Here is a 17,733-nt window from a genome sequence, read left to right as displayed (position 1 = left end):
TCGGGAAGCCAAGAGACCCCGACTAGCTGGTACAGACTACTTTTAAAGGAGAAGGCCATAGAAGCAAGGGGGGTTGTGATTGGCTTATTCAAAAGGGCTATTGCCAATAATTGGCTGGAGAGTTGTTGCCAGATCAGATGAGGTAAGAGGTCATTTTGACCCCGTTTCCCAGGGGACTGAATCAAAACATACGTATATGGGTAATTGTTCAGGAACTGAGTACGTGTAGGTGTAGCTGTTAGGTCCTTGGTTCCCAGGGGAGGAGGGGAAGCACTATGGCATAGAGGCTGAGAGGATTCAGAATTGTCAGAAAAAGTCTTACAGTACCGATGGTAAAACACCAATGCACATAAAACAAAAATAAATTAATGATACTTTTTTAAAAAAAAGTTTCCTCCACTCCTGAAGTAAAATGAACTCTAAAGCTCAGGAAGTAAACAAAACTCACAAGTCTCAGGGAGCTCCTGAAATTTCTAAAATCTGTCCGGCCCTGGACAAGATTCTACGTAGAAAAGGCTGTACAGCACTAGCAGTTGCTGGAGAGGAATCGTCCTGACCAACAGAAGAGCCTGCGAGCTTTAGGGGCCTCTTGGTGTGTAGCTTTTGTAAATTGTCCTTCACAGTAGGGCTTTCGAATGTTGCAGCAGCCTTTGGATCACCATGCTCCGGTAAGTAACCCAGTACCATTCACTAAGTCAAATTTGCTGTGTACCAAAGGATGCCCTTTGAAGTTATCACCCTCCCTCCCCCCATCTCTAAAGTGCTGGGATCACAGGCAGGTAACACCACTCTTGATTTACGTGGAGCTAAGGGTGGAACCTGGAGCTTCAAGTTTCATGCATGCTAGGCAAGCTTACTGCAAACTGAGCTGTATCCCCAATCCTAATCCATTTCAACCAAATCTCAGCAAATCTCAGATCAGCTCTGGTAAAGAGAAATACTTGCTTTTTTGTGAAAAACACAGAGAAACAACTTCTGACATATTCAAGAACTTAACCAGAGGCCAGGCGGTGGTGGCACATGCCTTTAATCCCAGCACTCGGGAGGCAGAGGCAGGCGAATCTCTGTGAGTTCGAGGTCAGCCTGGTCTACAAGAGCTAGTACCAGGACAGGCTCCAAAGCTACATAGAAACCCGGTCTCAAAAAACAGACAAACAAACAAACAATAAAAGCTATCTCTTTCATTGGGCTGGAGAGATGGCTCTCGGTGGTTAAGAGCACTGACTGCTTTTCCAGAGGACTGGGGTTCAATTTCCAGCACCCACATGGCGACTTACAACTGTCTGAAAATACAATTCCTTGAGATCTGACACCTTCACACCAATGCACGTAAAATAAAATTAAATAAATCATTAAAAAAAACCTGTCTCTCCGAAGGGACCTTAAAAAAAAAGAATATTTTGGCTTGAAGATGTAGCTCAATTGGTAGAGTGCTTGCCTGGCATGCACAAAGCCCTGGCTTTAATCCCCAGCATTTTATAAAGCCAGGCATGGTGGCATATTCCTGTAACCCAAGCAATCGGAGGGTAGAGACAGGAGGAGCACAAGTTCAACTTACCCTTCACTACACAGTGATTTCAAGGACATTGAGTCTTCATGATTCTGTTTTCAGAAAAGATTTACTCTGGAGCTGGATTGCTGGGACAGCAGTTAAGAGCGCTGGCTGCTTGCCAGCTACTCAGATTTGGTGGGCAGCACCCACATGGCAGCTCACAACTGCCTGTAACTCTAGTGCCAGGGGATCCAATGCAGTCATCGGGCATGGGTGAGCACCTGGCATGCATATACCATATGCATATACCATATGGCATAGTACACAAACATACATATAAAATAAATTAAAATTTAAAAAGATTTATTGAAGCTATTGTTTTATTTATTTCATGTGTATGGGTGGTTTAATTTGAATTTTTGAGATAGGATTTCACTATTTCACTATGTAGCTCTAGCTGACCTGAAACTTGTTAAGTAGCTCAGGCTGGCCTTGAATACACAGACTCTTCCTAGAGAGTACTGGGAATAAGCATACTTTACCATGTCTGTTATATGGGTGTTTGCCTGCACACATGTACGTGTGCATGCTTTGTGACCACTGAATCAAGGTGTCAGATCCCTAGGACTGGAGTTATAAATGGTTGTGAGCTGCTATGTAGCTGATGGTAGAACACAGGTCCTCTGGAAGAGCAGTCAGTGTCATTAATCACAGAACCATCTATCCAGGACCCCCTTCAAAGTATTTTTGTTTTGTTTTGTTTGTTTTTTGAAACAGGGCTTCTCTGTAGTTTTAGGGCTTGTCCTGGAACTTGCTCTGTAGACCAGGCTGGCCTTGAACTCCCAGAGATCTGCCAGCCTCTGCCTCCTGAGTGCTGGGATTAAAGGCGTGTGCCACCACTATCCGGCCAAAGTATTTTTTATGTGTAAACATTTTCATTTTACAGATAGGAAGAAAAATTTAAGAACAGCTTTATTGATATTAGTATCTATGCCATAACCCGTGGGTATTTCTATCTTAGATTTTAATAAGTGTTGATGCACGTATTCCTTCTGAAATCATTATCATAATTAAGATAATAGATAGATCAGTCACACCCAAAAGTTTTTTCTTGTTGCTTGGGAACCTGCTCAGCCACTGTCTCCTCCCTCTCTACTTCAGATGATTGTATGCTCTCTGTCTCGGTAGTTTGCACTTTCTAGAATGTTCTTTTTATTCTTTTTTTTTCTTTTTTATTAAATTATATAATTTTACAAATTTTCACCTCTCCCCTCCTCCCATTTTCCTTCCCCCTCCCCTCCCCCCTCCCCTTCCCTCTCCCCTTCCCCCCTCCCCTTCCCTCTCCAGTCCAAGGAGCAGTCAGGGTTCCTTGCCCTGTGGGAAGTCCAAGTTCCTCCCTCATCCATCCAGGTCTAGGAAGGTGAGGATCCAAAGAGACTGGGTTCCCACAAAGCCAGTACATGCAGTAGAATCAAAACCCATAGAATGTTCTAAAGGAGAAATCAGGATATGTTCTGGTTTGGGCTTGCTGTTTTCACTCAGCATGATTAGTCTGTGATTCATTCTTGTTGGGAGGTTCATCAATATTTCACTTCTTAAAATTGCTGATACTGAAAACCAGTTTTGTTTTGTTTTTTGGGGACAGAGTTTCTCTGTGTAGCTCTGGCTGACCTGGGACTCCCTCTGTAGACCAGGCTGGCGGCCCCAAACTCAGAAGTTTGCCTGGAGTTAACTGTAACTGGATTTGTAACTGGATACAGGAAGGCAGTAAGTGCTGAGCAGGTGAAGTGGCCCAGCAGGTCTGTATCTCAGAGAAAGCGGAGGAGGGAGGGACAGAATGACTGAGGATGTGCTGCCACGTCTGCAATTCTAGTACTTAAAAGACTGGGGTTTAGCCGGGCATGGTGGCGCATTCCTTAATCCCAGCACTCGGGAGGCAGAGGCAGGTGGGTCTCTGTGAGTTCAAGGCCAGCCTGGTCTACAGAGCTAGTTCCAGGACAGGCTTCATAGCTACAGAGAAAAAAACAAAACAAAACAAAACATTGGGGCTTAAAGGATTAAGAGTTCAAGTCATCCTGAACTTCATGAGATTTTGTCTCAGATTACTTTAAAAATGGGCTGGAGAGATGGCTAAGTGATTCATAGCAGGTTTTGTTGAACTGCCAGCCCCCAAAATATGACACAGAGACTTATTGTTAATTATGAGTGCTCAGCTTTAGCTTAGGCTTATATCTAACTAGCTGAGTACGCGTGGAACATGTGTGTGTGTCATGGTACACATGTGAAGTGGGACCTGGACAATGAAGTCAGGTGGGTCAGGCTTGGTGACAAGTGCCCTACTCTCTGCCCTGGTTAGTGTTGTTGTCAGCTTGGCACACTTGGGAAAGGAGACCCTCAGTTGAGGAATTGCCTAGATTGGGCTGCGTGTGGGTTGTCCGGAGGCATTTTCTTAATTGCTGATTGATGTGGAAGTGCTCAGTCCACTAAGGGTGCCCATCCCTAGGCAGGGCAGCATAATAAAGCCCCTGAATGGGGCTGGTGGCAAACACTTTTAATTCAAGCACTTAAAGGCAGAGGAAGGTGGATCTCTGAGGTTTGAGGTTAGCAAGAGCTACACAGAGAAACCCTGTCTTGAAAAAAGAAGGAAGGAAGGAAGGAAGAAAGGAAGGAAGAAAGGAAGTAGCTAAGCAGCTGAGCAAGTGGTGGTGGCGAGGGGAGAAGCAAGGCAGTGAGCAGTGAGCAATGTTCCTCCATGGGATCTGCTTCAGTTCCTGCCATGGCTTGTTGAGAGGCTGTAACCTGTAAGGCAAATAAACCCTTTCCTATGTAAGTTACTTTTGGCAGTGCTTATCACAGCAACAAATACCAATCTAGTATGCCCTTTGAGCCATTTTGCTGGCCTACTCTTTTTGTTTGTTTGGGCTTGTTTTGTTTTGGAGACAGGTTTTCTCCGTGTAGGAACTCCCCTTGTAGACCAGGCTGGCCTTGAACTCACAGAGTGCTGGGATTAAAGGTGTGCCCCACCACTGCCCCACTTTTTTTTTTTTTTTTTTTTTTTTTGTTTTTCGAGACAGGGTTTCTCTGAGGCTTTGGAGCCTGTCCTGGAACTAGCTCTTGTAGACCAGGCTGGTCTCGAACTCACAGAGATCCGCCTGCCTCTGCCTCCTGAGTGCTGGGATTAAAGGCGTGCGCCACCACCGCCCGGCTACTGCCCCACTTTTTTACACAGACTCTCACTATGTATTCTAGGCTAACCTCAAATTCCAGATCTTCCTGCCTCTGAGTCCCAAATGCTGGAATCTCAAACAATGAATTTCAATCAAGTCATTAACTTGTGCATATATAATTATACCTATTCTACCTGTAGGGTAAATTCTTCAAACTGTCAGACTGGAATGCTGGGTCAAAGGAGACACATGTTTACGGCTCAGGAAGATGATAGCAAAGCGCTCTCCATGGGAACTAGGCTATCATATGCCAACATTGTTTGATTGTTCATGTGTTTCCTGCTGCTATTGTCCACAAGTTATTTCATTAACTTTTGATCATTTGCCAATCTGATAGGTAGAAAATGACATCTCACACAGTTTTCATTTTCATCCAAATGCAAATTATCTTTCCAAATACTTAATAGTCATTTTGTATGTCCTTCATACAGTTTTTTCCATTTCCCCAAAAAATAAGATGGAAGGGACTGGTGATGTGGCTCAGTGGATAAAGGCTTTTGCCACCCAGTTTGATCGTGTGACCCACATGGTAGAAGGGAAAGCCTGACTTCCACACGTTCTCCTCTGTGTCCACACGTGCACCACAGTGCGTGTTCTCGCTTGCTCGCTCTCTCATGCTCACATGCACATGCACACACACGTGCACACACAAAATAAATATAATAATTACTTTAAAAAGGTTTAATTACTGGCTCTCTGGCACCATGGATAGCACATTGGACTACTAAACAACAAAAACATATTTAAGAACACTAATTGGAATACAGAAATAATATAAGAACTCAAATAACGGGCTAGAGAGATGGCTCAGAGGTTAAGAGCACTGACTGCTCTTCCAAAGGTCCTGAGTTCAATTCCCAGCAACCACATGGTGGCTAACAACCATCTGTAATGAGATCTGGTGCCCTCTTCTGCAGGCCTGCAGGTATACATGAAGGCTGAACACTGTGTACATAATAAATAAATAAATCTTAAAAAAAGCCAACAAAAAACTCAAATAACTTCCCTTCGGGCAGTCTTGGTGCATGCCTTTAATCCCAGCACTTGGGAGGCAGAGGCAGGAGGATCTCTGTGAGTCTGAGCCCAGCCTGGTTTACAAACGCTAGTTCCAGGTCAGGCTCCAAAGCTACCAAAGCTACAGAGAAACCCTGTCTCAAAAAACCAAAAAACAAAACAAAACAAACAAAAAAACCCAAAAGCAGAAACCAAAAAAAACTTCCCATTCTTTCTTTAAAAAGTATTTTTATTTTTGTGTGTATATGTAGGTATCTCTGCGTGTTCAGGAATCCACAGGAGTCAGAAGAGGCCGTGAGATCACTGGGTGCTGAGAACCGGGAACTCTGGTCCTCTGCACCATGTCAAATGTTCTTAACTGTTTCTCTAGCCCAAAATAACATAACTTTTATACTTTTATTATGTTTTATTTATTTATTGTGTGTGGAGGGTGGGCACGCACACACCGTGACGTGTATGTGGTAGTCAGAAGACAATCTGGTGCAATTCTCTCCTTGCACAGTGTGGGTCTCTAGCAAAGTGTTCAGGCTTGGTAGCAAGCGTCTTCTCCCGCTGAGCCATCTCACAGCCTCTGCTTTACAACAAACAGGGTGTCTTACAATCCAGACTGGTCCCAGACTCACTATTTTAGCAGGATGACTTTGGAGTGTTTTAATCCTCTCTGTGGGTTATTTCAGAAGTTCAGAAAATGTTTCAATGGAAGTGAAGCATAGCTGCTGCCCCAGAATTTTACTGTGTTATTCCTTGGAGGAAAACTTCCTGCAGGTGTTAGGCAGGTCGCAGGTTCTCGAGGTTGTAACCCAAGTTCTAGCGCCCTCTGCTGGCTCATCCGTGAGCAGCCCTTGCTAATACCAAGAGGAAGGACAGCTAAATGCCGGCTTCAGTCATAAATGCCCAAGATACTTGGGCCACATGCATGATTAGCATGTCCAGAGACTCTCTCAAATAGTCAGGGGGTTATATAAGTGACGAATGTTAAGTTTCCCTCCCTTACTTTTTTTTTCTTTTCAGACCATTTCATTGATTAATTAACAAATTGAGTATGCATGTGTGTAGTCAGAGGACAACTTGTGGGAGCCAGTTCTCACCTTCTATTGTGTGGGTCCTGTGGATTGGAGTTGGGTCCTCAGGCTTGATGGTGATGTGTCCTTACCCACTGAGCCCGATCACCGGCTCACATCTCGTCTAAATATTAATTCATCAGACATTTGTGGGGCTCCTGCTCTGCAACACATTACGTTCTGAGCACTTGGGGAAAGATCTTCAATCATCACAACTACTGTTCAAAAAAGCTGAGTTAGGTAAAGGAAAACACAATCAAAGAAGATAAAGAACATACAGGATGGGGATGGATATTAACCATTTTAAATAGAGCGGTCAGAAATGGTCTCAGTGAGAAGAGCAGGGAAGTAAGGAAGTGAAAGAGCCAGCCAAGTGGGTTATCTGGTGTATTAACATTCTAGAAAGAGGGAATTGCCAATACAAAGGTCCTGAGGCAGACATGTACATGTAAGATCATTGAGTAAACAGGAAAGAGACCCAGAGGAGTGAGCGGTAGAGAGGGAAAAAGTTACCATGCAAGATGTTTCAGTGGGTAAAGGCACTGTGTTATTCTTTTGGTCCCCGCCCCTTTCCACGCCCACTCCCAGTGACCTCTGGTCTCTTGGAGTCATCCTGAATCTTTTTCTCTTCCCTCTCTCTCTTCTCACTGCCCCCCTTTTGCGTGTCCACATGCGCCCCCCTCCCTCTCTCCCTCTCTCCTTTAATAAAGCTTTATGTCTATTTTCTGTGTCTGTGCCGTTAACCCGCCGCTGCACCGCCTGTTCACCCGCTGCCCTGGTCACACGTGTTCCGCAGGTCTCCGCGCAGCTATGCGCAGCTGCCCAGCTACTAAGTCTTTAAGAATAAAATTGGTGCCACATGACCCCCGAACCAGGTTGCTTTTCCACTCTCGCCACCGGCTTCCCGGCTCACTTGGTGAGTGTCTCCCCCCACCCCTCACCCCCGCCCCCACGGTTGCTTCCTTTGCCAGGGTCCTGTGGATTGGTCCCGGGGCCCAGTCCGCCCGCGCGTTAGCACTGCACGCTTTCCGTGTGGTGCATTCGACTGAGGACCGGGTCCTCAGTTTTATCTTTTTTCCACTTCTTTTCTTTACTTTTTTCTTCTCTCAACGGTTAACCGCTGCTCGGAGCGGCTCCCTCTGGCCTCTCTGGGTTCTGGGTCACCAGAATCCAGCTAGGTCATAGCACTCAGGTCACGGGACCTGGGTGTTCGCACGGCTCTGCATCCCGCCTATATTTCTTTCAGAAGACGTTCTGATATAGGCCCTGGGTGCTTTCCACGGGTTTTCACGATTTTGGCTCTGGATAGCAACCGGCTCTCCGGCTTTTAAACTTCCAGCCGGCTTTCTTAATTCCAGCCGTGCGTGGTGCAGTTTTTTTTTTTTTCGGTTTCAGCCTTTTGCCCCTCCCCTCTGCGGCTTCTGTTATATCATGGCGGCTCAGCAACAGAGCAGATCATGCCTTTAGGTCCCTCTCATTAAACTTAAAGTCCTTATGGCTCAAAAATTGTAACTTTTTTCCCGAAACACGTGGCTGCCGCCATCTTGGCTGAGAGCCAGGTCAGGTGACCAAGCTCTCCCAATTTCACCCTGCCTCTTCACCAGGTCTTCACTAAAATTCTCCTGTTAACTCTGCTACATGTGTTTTGTGCAAATGGTATGTCTCTGATAGGGCCCATCAGAGTCATCCACGTTGCTCAATTCCTGTTCACTCTATGTTCATTACATCTCATTTCAGATTACAAAATCCTAAGTCTCATATTTTAAACTGGTATGTACTTTTAAGTCTCTTACAAAAATGCCTTAAGCTGTTCTCTACCATTGTCAATTCTAACATTAACCTTCCATTGCCAGCAGTTTCTTTCTGCCTTTTTACAAGTCTGGATCTTACCTGTTAAGAGCCAGTATACTGCAGCTATATTTAATCCAGCCCTCTACTGCTCAGAGATCTGGGGAATGTGATATTTAAATATTTAATTATTAAAAACTTTTCATAACAAAAAGAGACAGGTTGGCTCCTAGCAGCAGCTCTCTGCTCCCTCCAAAGAAAACAGACGCGCGCAGAACAACGTCCTGCAGTTTGCTTCGACTGCCGAGCGCTGACCATTAGGCAAAACTGCCTTTCATCCAAAGACCGCCAGACGTGGACAGAATCACTGGAATCGACAGGCCTAGCTTCTCAGATCAAGGTAGGCCTGTCTTCCTACAGATTTCTTAGCGCACAGAGTCTTCTGGAGCCTGGCAGGACTGCGCTAAATAACAAAGGTCAAACACAACCTTCAGCGACCATGGAGGACCCAAAAAGAGTAGCTCTGGGTGCCAACCAAGTAAGTTCTCTGTCATTTTTTAATCGGTAACTCAAGTAAAATCTTATCCTTCTCAAAGATCTCTGACAGTTTGACAGCTGAGAGGTTTTACCAGGTTGAGGTTTTACCAGGTCACCTCACCAAACAAATTTCAAAACAAATTTATCTCTTAAAACTTCTGTTTTCACAAACCCAAGGAGTTCTTGTGAGTTCCAGGGAGTCGAATTAAGAAATCCATTGTAGGGCTGGAGAGATGGCTCAGCGGTTAAGAGGACTGATTGCTCTTCCAGAGGTCATGAGTTCAATTCCCAGCAACCACATGGTGGCTCACAACCACCTATAATGAGATTTGGTGCCCTCTTCTGGCCTATAGGCAGGCTACTGTATAAATAAATAAATCTTTAAAAAAAAAAAAAAAAAGAAATCCATTGTAAACAGGTCAGATACCAGCCCAATTCCCTGGTCCAAAAATTTTTTTTCCCTCAATTTAACTTTGTTCTTTGTCCTGCCAATACCTTAGAGACATCAGACATTTCCATGCCACAGACACCAGTCAGAAGCAAAGAGACCAGCTATGCCAGGATGTGACCGGCACCCAGCCTTCTCTCGGGTTCCCCCACAAAGATGACGCCCACAATCAGCCCGAACCAGTCTTGAGAATTCGCCGCCCCAATTCCTTCAAACTGTGATGTCTAATTTTTTGCTTTTTATTGTAAGACATACCCGGGAATGTTATTCTTTTGGTCCCCGCCCCTTTCCACGCCCACTCCCAGCGACCTCTGGGAGTCATCCTGAATCTTTTTCTCTTCCCTCTCTCTCTTCTCACTGCCCCCCTTTTGCGTGTGCACATGCGCCCCTCTTCTCTCTGTCCCTCTCTCCCTTTTTCCCTCTCTCCCTCTCTCCCTCTCTCCTTCTCTCCTTTAATAAAGCTTTATGTCTATTTTCTGTGTCTGTGCCATTAACCCGCTGCTGCACCGCCTGTTCACCCACTGCCCTAGTCACACGTGTTCCGCGAGTCTCCGCGCAGCTACGCACAGCTGCCCAGCTACAAAGTCTTTAAGAATAAAACACTGGCCTCCAAGCCTGTGGCCATGGACTCAATCCGTGGGCCTGCACGATGGCAGGAGAGAACTGACTTTGAAGGCCCTCTGACCTCCATGTATGTGCCCTAGCCCTTGAATCCACAAACACGCACAGACTTGCACGCACTAAATTAATAAAGAAAACGAGTAAAACTTTTTAAACTATCTTTTTAAAATTTTATTTATGTATGCAGTGTTTCGCCTTCATGCATGCCTGCAGGCCAGAAAAGGACACCAGGTTTCATTACAGATGGTTTTGAACCAACATGTGCTTGCTGGGAATTGTACTCAGGACCTCTGTAACAGCAGCCAGTGCTCTTCTGATCCAACTCATCAGCCCAAGTATGTTTCTTTTAAAGAGTGGAGGTGGGGAGACAAAGCAGGAAGACAACAGGGCAGATCCTTAAAGGTCTCTGGGAAAGGACTTGATCTTTCTGTTTTTTTTTTTTTTTTTCAAACCAGGGTTTCTCTGTGTAGCTCTTACTCTCCTCGGACTTTGTAGACCAGGCTGGCCACAAACTCAGAGCTCCACAGGCCTCTGCTTCCCTAGTGCTGGGATTAAAGGTGTGTGCCACCACACCCAGCTATGGGACACGACCTTTAATTCATGTGTAAATCCTGTATAGGACTCTAAGCAAAGAGCTAACAATACCCTGGCATTAAGAGCTTCCCTCTAGCTGCTCTGTGGGCTCACACGTAGAATTGAAATGATGAGAGGAGATGAGGAGTTCCTTAGCCCAGGCTGGACCAGGATGAAAAACACAATGGTGGTAAGACGTGGCTGAGTACCGGATACATTTTGAAAATGAAGTGTATATGATTTCCGTATTCATTGGAATATGAAGTTCGATAATGGTTAGGGCTCTAGCTCAGTTGGTAGTGTGCTTGCTTAGCATGCATGGAGTCCAGGGTTCCTTCTCCAGTACCAGATAACCAGATACACACACACACACACACACACACACACACACACACAATCAAGATCATTTTTGGCTACGTAGAGAGTTCCAGGCTGGTTTGGGTTACATAAAACCTTGTCTCAAAAACAAACACCAGCCAGGTGGTGGTGGCGCACGCCTTTAATCCCAGCACTCTGGAGGCAGAGGCAGGTGGATCTCTGTGAGTTCAAGGCCAATCTGAGCTTCAGGACAGACTCCAAAGCTACACAGAGAAACCCTGTCTCAAGAAACCAAAAAACAAAGATGCGAACAAACAAAACCCTGCAGCAACCACCATTTGAAATTTGAACAGTGAGGAGAAGGAAGAGGAGACTTCAAGTGATCTTAATGCTGACGGCCTGGATATCAAGGACAGGGTAGCCATTAATTGAGACATTGCCCATTTTAATATTTTATTCATTTTGAGACAGGTCCTCTCTATGTAGCCCTGGAAATCCTAGATCAGGCTGGCTTTGAACACAGAGAGCTCTTCCTGCCAGCACTCGGAACTAAAGGCATGTGTCACTATGACTGGCTGCCCTTTTAATATTTTAAATTAAATTACAAAGCAACAGGCCCTCTGCCCCTTACAACATTATTTTTTTTATTCTAGCTGGTTGTAGTGGCAAATACCTTTAATCCTTAATTGCAGCATTTGGGAGGCAGAGGCAGGCAGATATCTGTCTACAGAGTGAGTTCCAGGACAGTTAGAACTACATATTGAGACTCTGGGAAGCCAGGGCCATTTATAACATTTTCATGTTATAAATGAACATTCCTACTTTAGTTTGGAACATTCCTACTTCCTTTTCCTCTGCTAAGGATGGAGCCTAGAGTCTGACACACACTTGGTGTACCTGCCTTCTCCTTCCTTTACCTTTTATCACACAGAATTTTTTTTTATTTTTCTATTATATTGATTATGTGTGTGTGAGAGAGAGACAGACAGAGAGAGAGCACGTGGGGCACTTGCCCACTATTGTAAGCATGAGGAAGTCAGAGGACAGCCTTCTAGAGTCAGCTCCCTCCCCAACGTGGGTTCTGGAGATCTCTGGTCTGTAGGCTTGTGCAGCAAGTCTTCGTGTACTTGCTTTTGTTCACTGGATCAGTGGCCTCCTGTTTTTTTTTCTTTTCTTTCTTTCTTTCTTTCTTTCCTTCCTTCCTTCCTTCCTTCCTTCCTCCCTCCCTCCCTCCCTCCCTCCCTCCCTTCCTTCCTTCCTTCCTTTCTTTCGACTGGGTTTCTCTGTAGCTTTGGAGACTGTCCTGGAACTCACTCTTGTAGACCAGGTTGGCCTCGAACTCACAGAGATCTGCCTGCCTCTGCCTCCTGAGTGTTGGGATTAAAGGCGTGCGCCACCACTGCCTGGCCTTTTTTTCTTTTTGAGAAAAGGTCTTCTATAGCCCGGGCTGACCTCACATTTCGCTATGTATCTGAGAATAATATTGAACTGATCCTCTTTTGTTTTTAAATTGTATTTTAATGTGTCTGGAGAAATGGCTCAGCAATCAGGAGCACTGGCTATTCTTTCAGAAGACATGTGTTCCATTCCCAGCACCCACAAGGTGACTCACAACCATCTGTAACTCCAGTTCCAGGGGATTCAATCCCGTTTTTTGGACTGCTTGGGCACTATGCACATACAAAGCTCATGTATACATGCAGGCAAAATCCATCACATAAATTTTTAATTACATATTTATTGATTTTGAGCGCATGTGTGTACCTGTGTTTGAGCATGGGGCTGTGCATGCCATGGTGCATGTGTGGACGTAAGAGAACAACTTGAGGAAGTTGTCCTTTTCTCTATTTGAGTCCTGGAGTTTGAACGCAGGTTGTTTCTCCTTGGTGAGGCATTTCAGCTGCCTTTCTGCTTTTGGAGTTGAAGTTTTAATAAAGTTTGAAATGAAGGACTATACCCCTAGTGGTTATATGGGGAATAGCCTAACTCATTCTTTTTGTTTGTTTGTTTTTCGTTCCTTATCCATACTTTCCCCCAACCCGTCAATCTTGTTATTTAACAGGCGAGACTATGAGTTCTGATCCTCTGCCTCCACCAAGTGCTGAGATGAATCCCACATGTGTCTGAAAGCCCTAGACACTCCTTTGTAAGGTGATTTTATTATTATTATTTGAGATTAGGATCATGCGACAAATCTTCACAAATGCCACAAAAGTGTGGTTAGTTTTTGTGTTTTGCTAATGAGTGTTGATGTTTTCCTGCATGTGTGTTCACCATAAGCATGTATTGGTGTCCAAGAAGGCTGGAAGAGGGCATTGGACCCCCTGGAACTGGAATTACAGAAAAGTGTGAGCTGCCATGCGGGTGCTGGGAACTGGACAGTGCTCTAACCACTGAGCTAAAGCTCTAGCTCTCCAGCTCCACTGGTCGCTTTAACTATAACCACTTTGTGAAAGGAGATTTCTGTTGCTTTCTTTTGTAATTGATGTCAATCTTAAGGGCTCATACAGTAAGGCTATGTAAGTGTTCCATTTCTTCTGGAATCTTCACCCACTTGCTACACTGTGGGGTCTTTCCTGAATCAATTACTCAGAACTGGCTTTGTTTGTTGGTTGGTTTATAGCTAGGAAGAATCTCTCACTCTAAAACCCCATTGCAGGGAGGGAGGCTGGAGTGATGGCTCATTGGTTAAGAGCACTGGCTGCTCTTCCAGATGGACCTAGGTTCAATTCCCAGCACCTACATGGTGATTCATAAACTGCCTATAACTCCAGTTTTAGGGTATCTGGCATCCTCACACAGACATGCATGCAGGCAAAACATGAGTGCATGTGAAATAAAATAAATAATTTGTATTTTAAAAAAATCATGATAGTTGGAGATCATGTAGCCCAGGTTTGCTTCAAACTCATGATGATCCTCCTGAGTACTGGGATTCTAGGCATGAACCACTGTCTGGCCAATTGATTGCCTTTAATAGTTTGCTCCTTTCTTTCTTTCTTTCTTTCTTTCTTTCTTTCTTTCTTTCTTTCTTTCTTTCTTTTTTTGAGACAAGGTTTCTCTGTATGACAGTCCTGGCTGTCCTGGAACTCCACTTGTAGACCAGGCTGGCCTGAACTCACAGAAATCCTCCTGCCTCTGCCTCCCAAGTGCTCAGATTAAAAGGCTTGCACTACCACCACCCAACTCATTTCCTTATTTCTGTATTTTGTGTGTCTGTGTGCGTTTGCACAGGTGCAAGTGTGTTGTGAGTGTGTGTGTATGCACATGAAGATCAGAGACAGCCTTGGACATTGTTCCTCAGGTGTCATCTCTCTTTTTTTGACTCAGGGTCTCCCAGTGGCCTGAAACTTGCCAAGATGGCTGAGATCTCCCTGTGTCTCTTTTTTAAATATTTATTTATTATGTATACAATATTCTGTCTGTGTGTATGTCTGTAGGCCAGAAGAGGGCACCAGACCCCATTACAGATGGTTGTGAGCCACCATGTGGTTGCTGGGAATTGAACTCAGGACCTTTGGAAGAACAGGCAATGCTCTTAACCTCTGAGCCATCTCTCCAGCCCCTCCCTGTGTCTCTTTTCCCAGTGCTGGGACTGCAACCACTTGCCACCATATCCATTTAGAAAAAAAGAGCTTTGAAGAATGGAACTCAGGTCCTGCATCACTTTGGTATTCTTCTTCCATTATGTGGATTCCAGGGATCAAACTCAAGTTCCCAGGCTTGGCAGCAAATGCTGAATCCACTGAGCCATCTTGACCTTCCAGTCTTTTTCTCTTCAGCATTTACTTTTTCTCTTTCTTCCTTTCTTTCCTTTCTTTCTTTCCTTCCTTCCTTCCTTCCTTCCTTCCTTCCTTCCTTCCTTCCTTCCTTTCTTTCATTTTTTCTTTCTTTTTGAGACAGGGTTTCTCTGTAGCTTTGGTACCTGTCCTGGAACTCACTCTTGTAGACCAGGCTGGCCTTGAACTCACAGAGTTCTACCTTCTGAGCGCTGGGATTAAAGGTGTGCATCTTAATCCCACCTGGCTTCTCTTAAGCACTTACTATTAAATGTATAATAAAACTCCTGTCTGAAGCCATACTGCTATATTTAAAGTTTCATTCTTTGAATTCATGAGACAACAACCTGGCTGCCACTGATTCAGTGGAAATTTTGTGTGACCATGAAAGTCCATCACCTTAACTCCTGATTGAAAGCACACATGGGGCTAGGAAGCTTCTCTCAAACTCAAGGACATCTTACTTTCCCAAATCATTAAGATATGAGAAACCCTTCTGTGCAATAACTGACCTTGTCAAAGCCAGGGAGGGAAGCAGGGGGCAGTGGGGATTATACGTGTGTCAGGAATGATGTGTTCCTCTATCCCCATAGGTAGGAGAGGGATAGATTCCAGAACTCTCTGGAGGAGGGAAACAGCTAAGTGTGGACCACCTGCCTTTACCTAGGGAGGAGAGGGGTGCAGGATGAACTAAAGGCTGAACTGGTGGTCATGTCCTTTGAAAGCCCCATCTGCGAGGCCGGGCGGTGGTGGCGCACGCCTTTAATCCCAGCACTGGGGAGGCAGAGGCATACGGATCTCTGTGAGTTGGAGGCCAGCCTGGTCTATAAGAGCTAGTTCCAGGACAGGCTCCAAAGCTACAGAGAAACCCTTTCTCAAAAAACAAAACAAAACAAAACAAAAAACAATAAAACAAAACAAAAAAAAAAAAAGAAAGCCCCATCTGCATCCGTAGCCCAGAGTCTGGGGGTGTTTATCTTGAGAGTCAGTCACAGCCCCTGTAGGGCTGCTGCATTCCTGACATGGTAGAGGGTACTCTGGCATATATCTAGAGGTCCTTGAAATGGCAAAGGAGCCCAAAGTGGCTTCCAAGGGCTTCATGTGCACTCTGGAGTGGTTGAAGTTGGCTTCTCCTTCCCACCCCTGCCCTGCTTCTCTCTGGAGACATCTATTGTTGACCCAAGATAGCTTGGGACAGAAAAGGCTCACATTTTCTACCATGGACATGAAGGGTGTTAGCAATAGGGTATATGGGAGGGGTTGTTAATGAACTCTAAGATTATTGCAGCTTTCTCAGAAGGCTGCTTCTTCAGTTTTTAAATTAGACCTAATAATTTTATTTTGTATTTTTTTGTGCATGTATGTGTGGGCACCACATGCATGGTTGGTACTTGAAGAGGTCAAAAGAGGGTATGGGATCCTCTGGATCTAGAGTTACAGATGGTAATGAATTACCATGTGGGTGTCTGGAACGGGAACCTGGTTTCCTACAAGAGCGGCAAGGGCTCTTAACTGTGGAGTCATCCTTCTGGTCCCCCTCTTTATCATCTTCTTTTTTTAAAAATAAAGTTTTAAATAAGATTTATTTTTTATTTCTTTCTTCCTCTCCCCCCTCTGTGTGTGTGTTCACATGTGTGCATGTACGTGCAAGAGAGTGCATGTGGGAGTGGGCACATACTCAGCCCATGTGTGGAGCTAAGAGAACAACCTGTCATACAGCCAGCTCTTTCCTTTCACTGTGAGGGTTCTGGGGACCAAACGCAGCAATTGCTTAGAGCAATTGCTCTAAGTTGTCTTCTGATCGCTACAGGCACGCCTTGGCGTGTGTGTCCTGCTTCTATTAGATAAATGTGAGACAAACAAATGAAACCCAATACCAGTTCTAAACCTTAAACAAACAAACAAAAATTAAACAGCAAAACAATCAAAACCAAACATATACAAACTAAAACACCTTCAAATCGCAACACTGGTCACCTGGGGAGTATGGGGCCCACTGAGTTTGGGATATTTTATTATTGAGGATGTGGCTTTAATGATAGTTGCTTTATAACTAGGTTTCTTGGCCTGAGATGGTGTATAACAGCTTTCTTTTGGGCCACCAACCAGCTTCCAAATTATGACACAGAGACTTCTTATTTTATTTTAGTTTTTTTGTTTTTCGAGATAGGGTTTATCTATAGCTTTGGAGCCTGTACTGGAACTATCTCTTGTAGACCAGGCTGGCCTCAAAGGAGTGCGCCAGCACTGCCCAGAAACTTCTTATTTTTTTAATTAAATTTTTCATTTACTTTACATCCGACCACAGTTTCCCTTTCCTTTTCTCCCTCTGTTCTTCTCCCTCCTCCCTTTGCTCCCCCCCACCCCCGCGTTTCTGTTCAGAAAGGGGCAGGCCTCCCACAGGTGTCAACAAAGCATGGCATATCAAGTTGAGGTAGAACTAAGCTCCTGACATGGAGACTTCTTATTAATTATGAATGCCCGGCCTTATCTTATGCTTGTCCCACTAGTTCTTATAACTTAAATTAACCTATTTCTCTTCATCAATGTTTTGCATTTTTTAACCTTTCTTTCATTCTTTCTCCCACATTTTCTTCTCATACCTTCACCCTCACCCTCTTGCCTAGGTTCCTCCTCCTACTTATTCTTTCTGCCCACCAGTCCGTCCCAACTATCCCTCTACTGCCTAGCTATTGGCTGTTCAGTTTTTTATTAGACCAATCAAGTATCTTAGGTAGGCAAAGTAAAACAGCAAAACATCTTAACATAATTAATTAAAGAAATGTAGGCATAAAGCCAGGCGGTGTGGGCACACGCCTTTAATCCCAGCACTCGGGAGGCAGAGGCAGGCGGATCTCTGTAGTTCGAGGCCAGC

Source organism: Arvicola amphibius, chromosome 1 (genome assembly GCF_903992535.2).
Source record: "Arvicola amphibius chromosome 1, mArvAmp1.2, whole genome shotgun sequence".
Classification (NCBI taxonomy): Eukaryota; Metazoa; Chordata; class Mammalia; order Rodentia; family Cricetidae; genus Arvicola; species Arvicola amphibius.
This window is presented reverse-complemented; position numbering follows the sequence as displayed.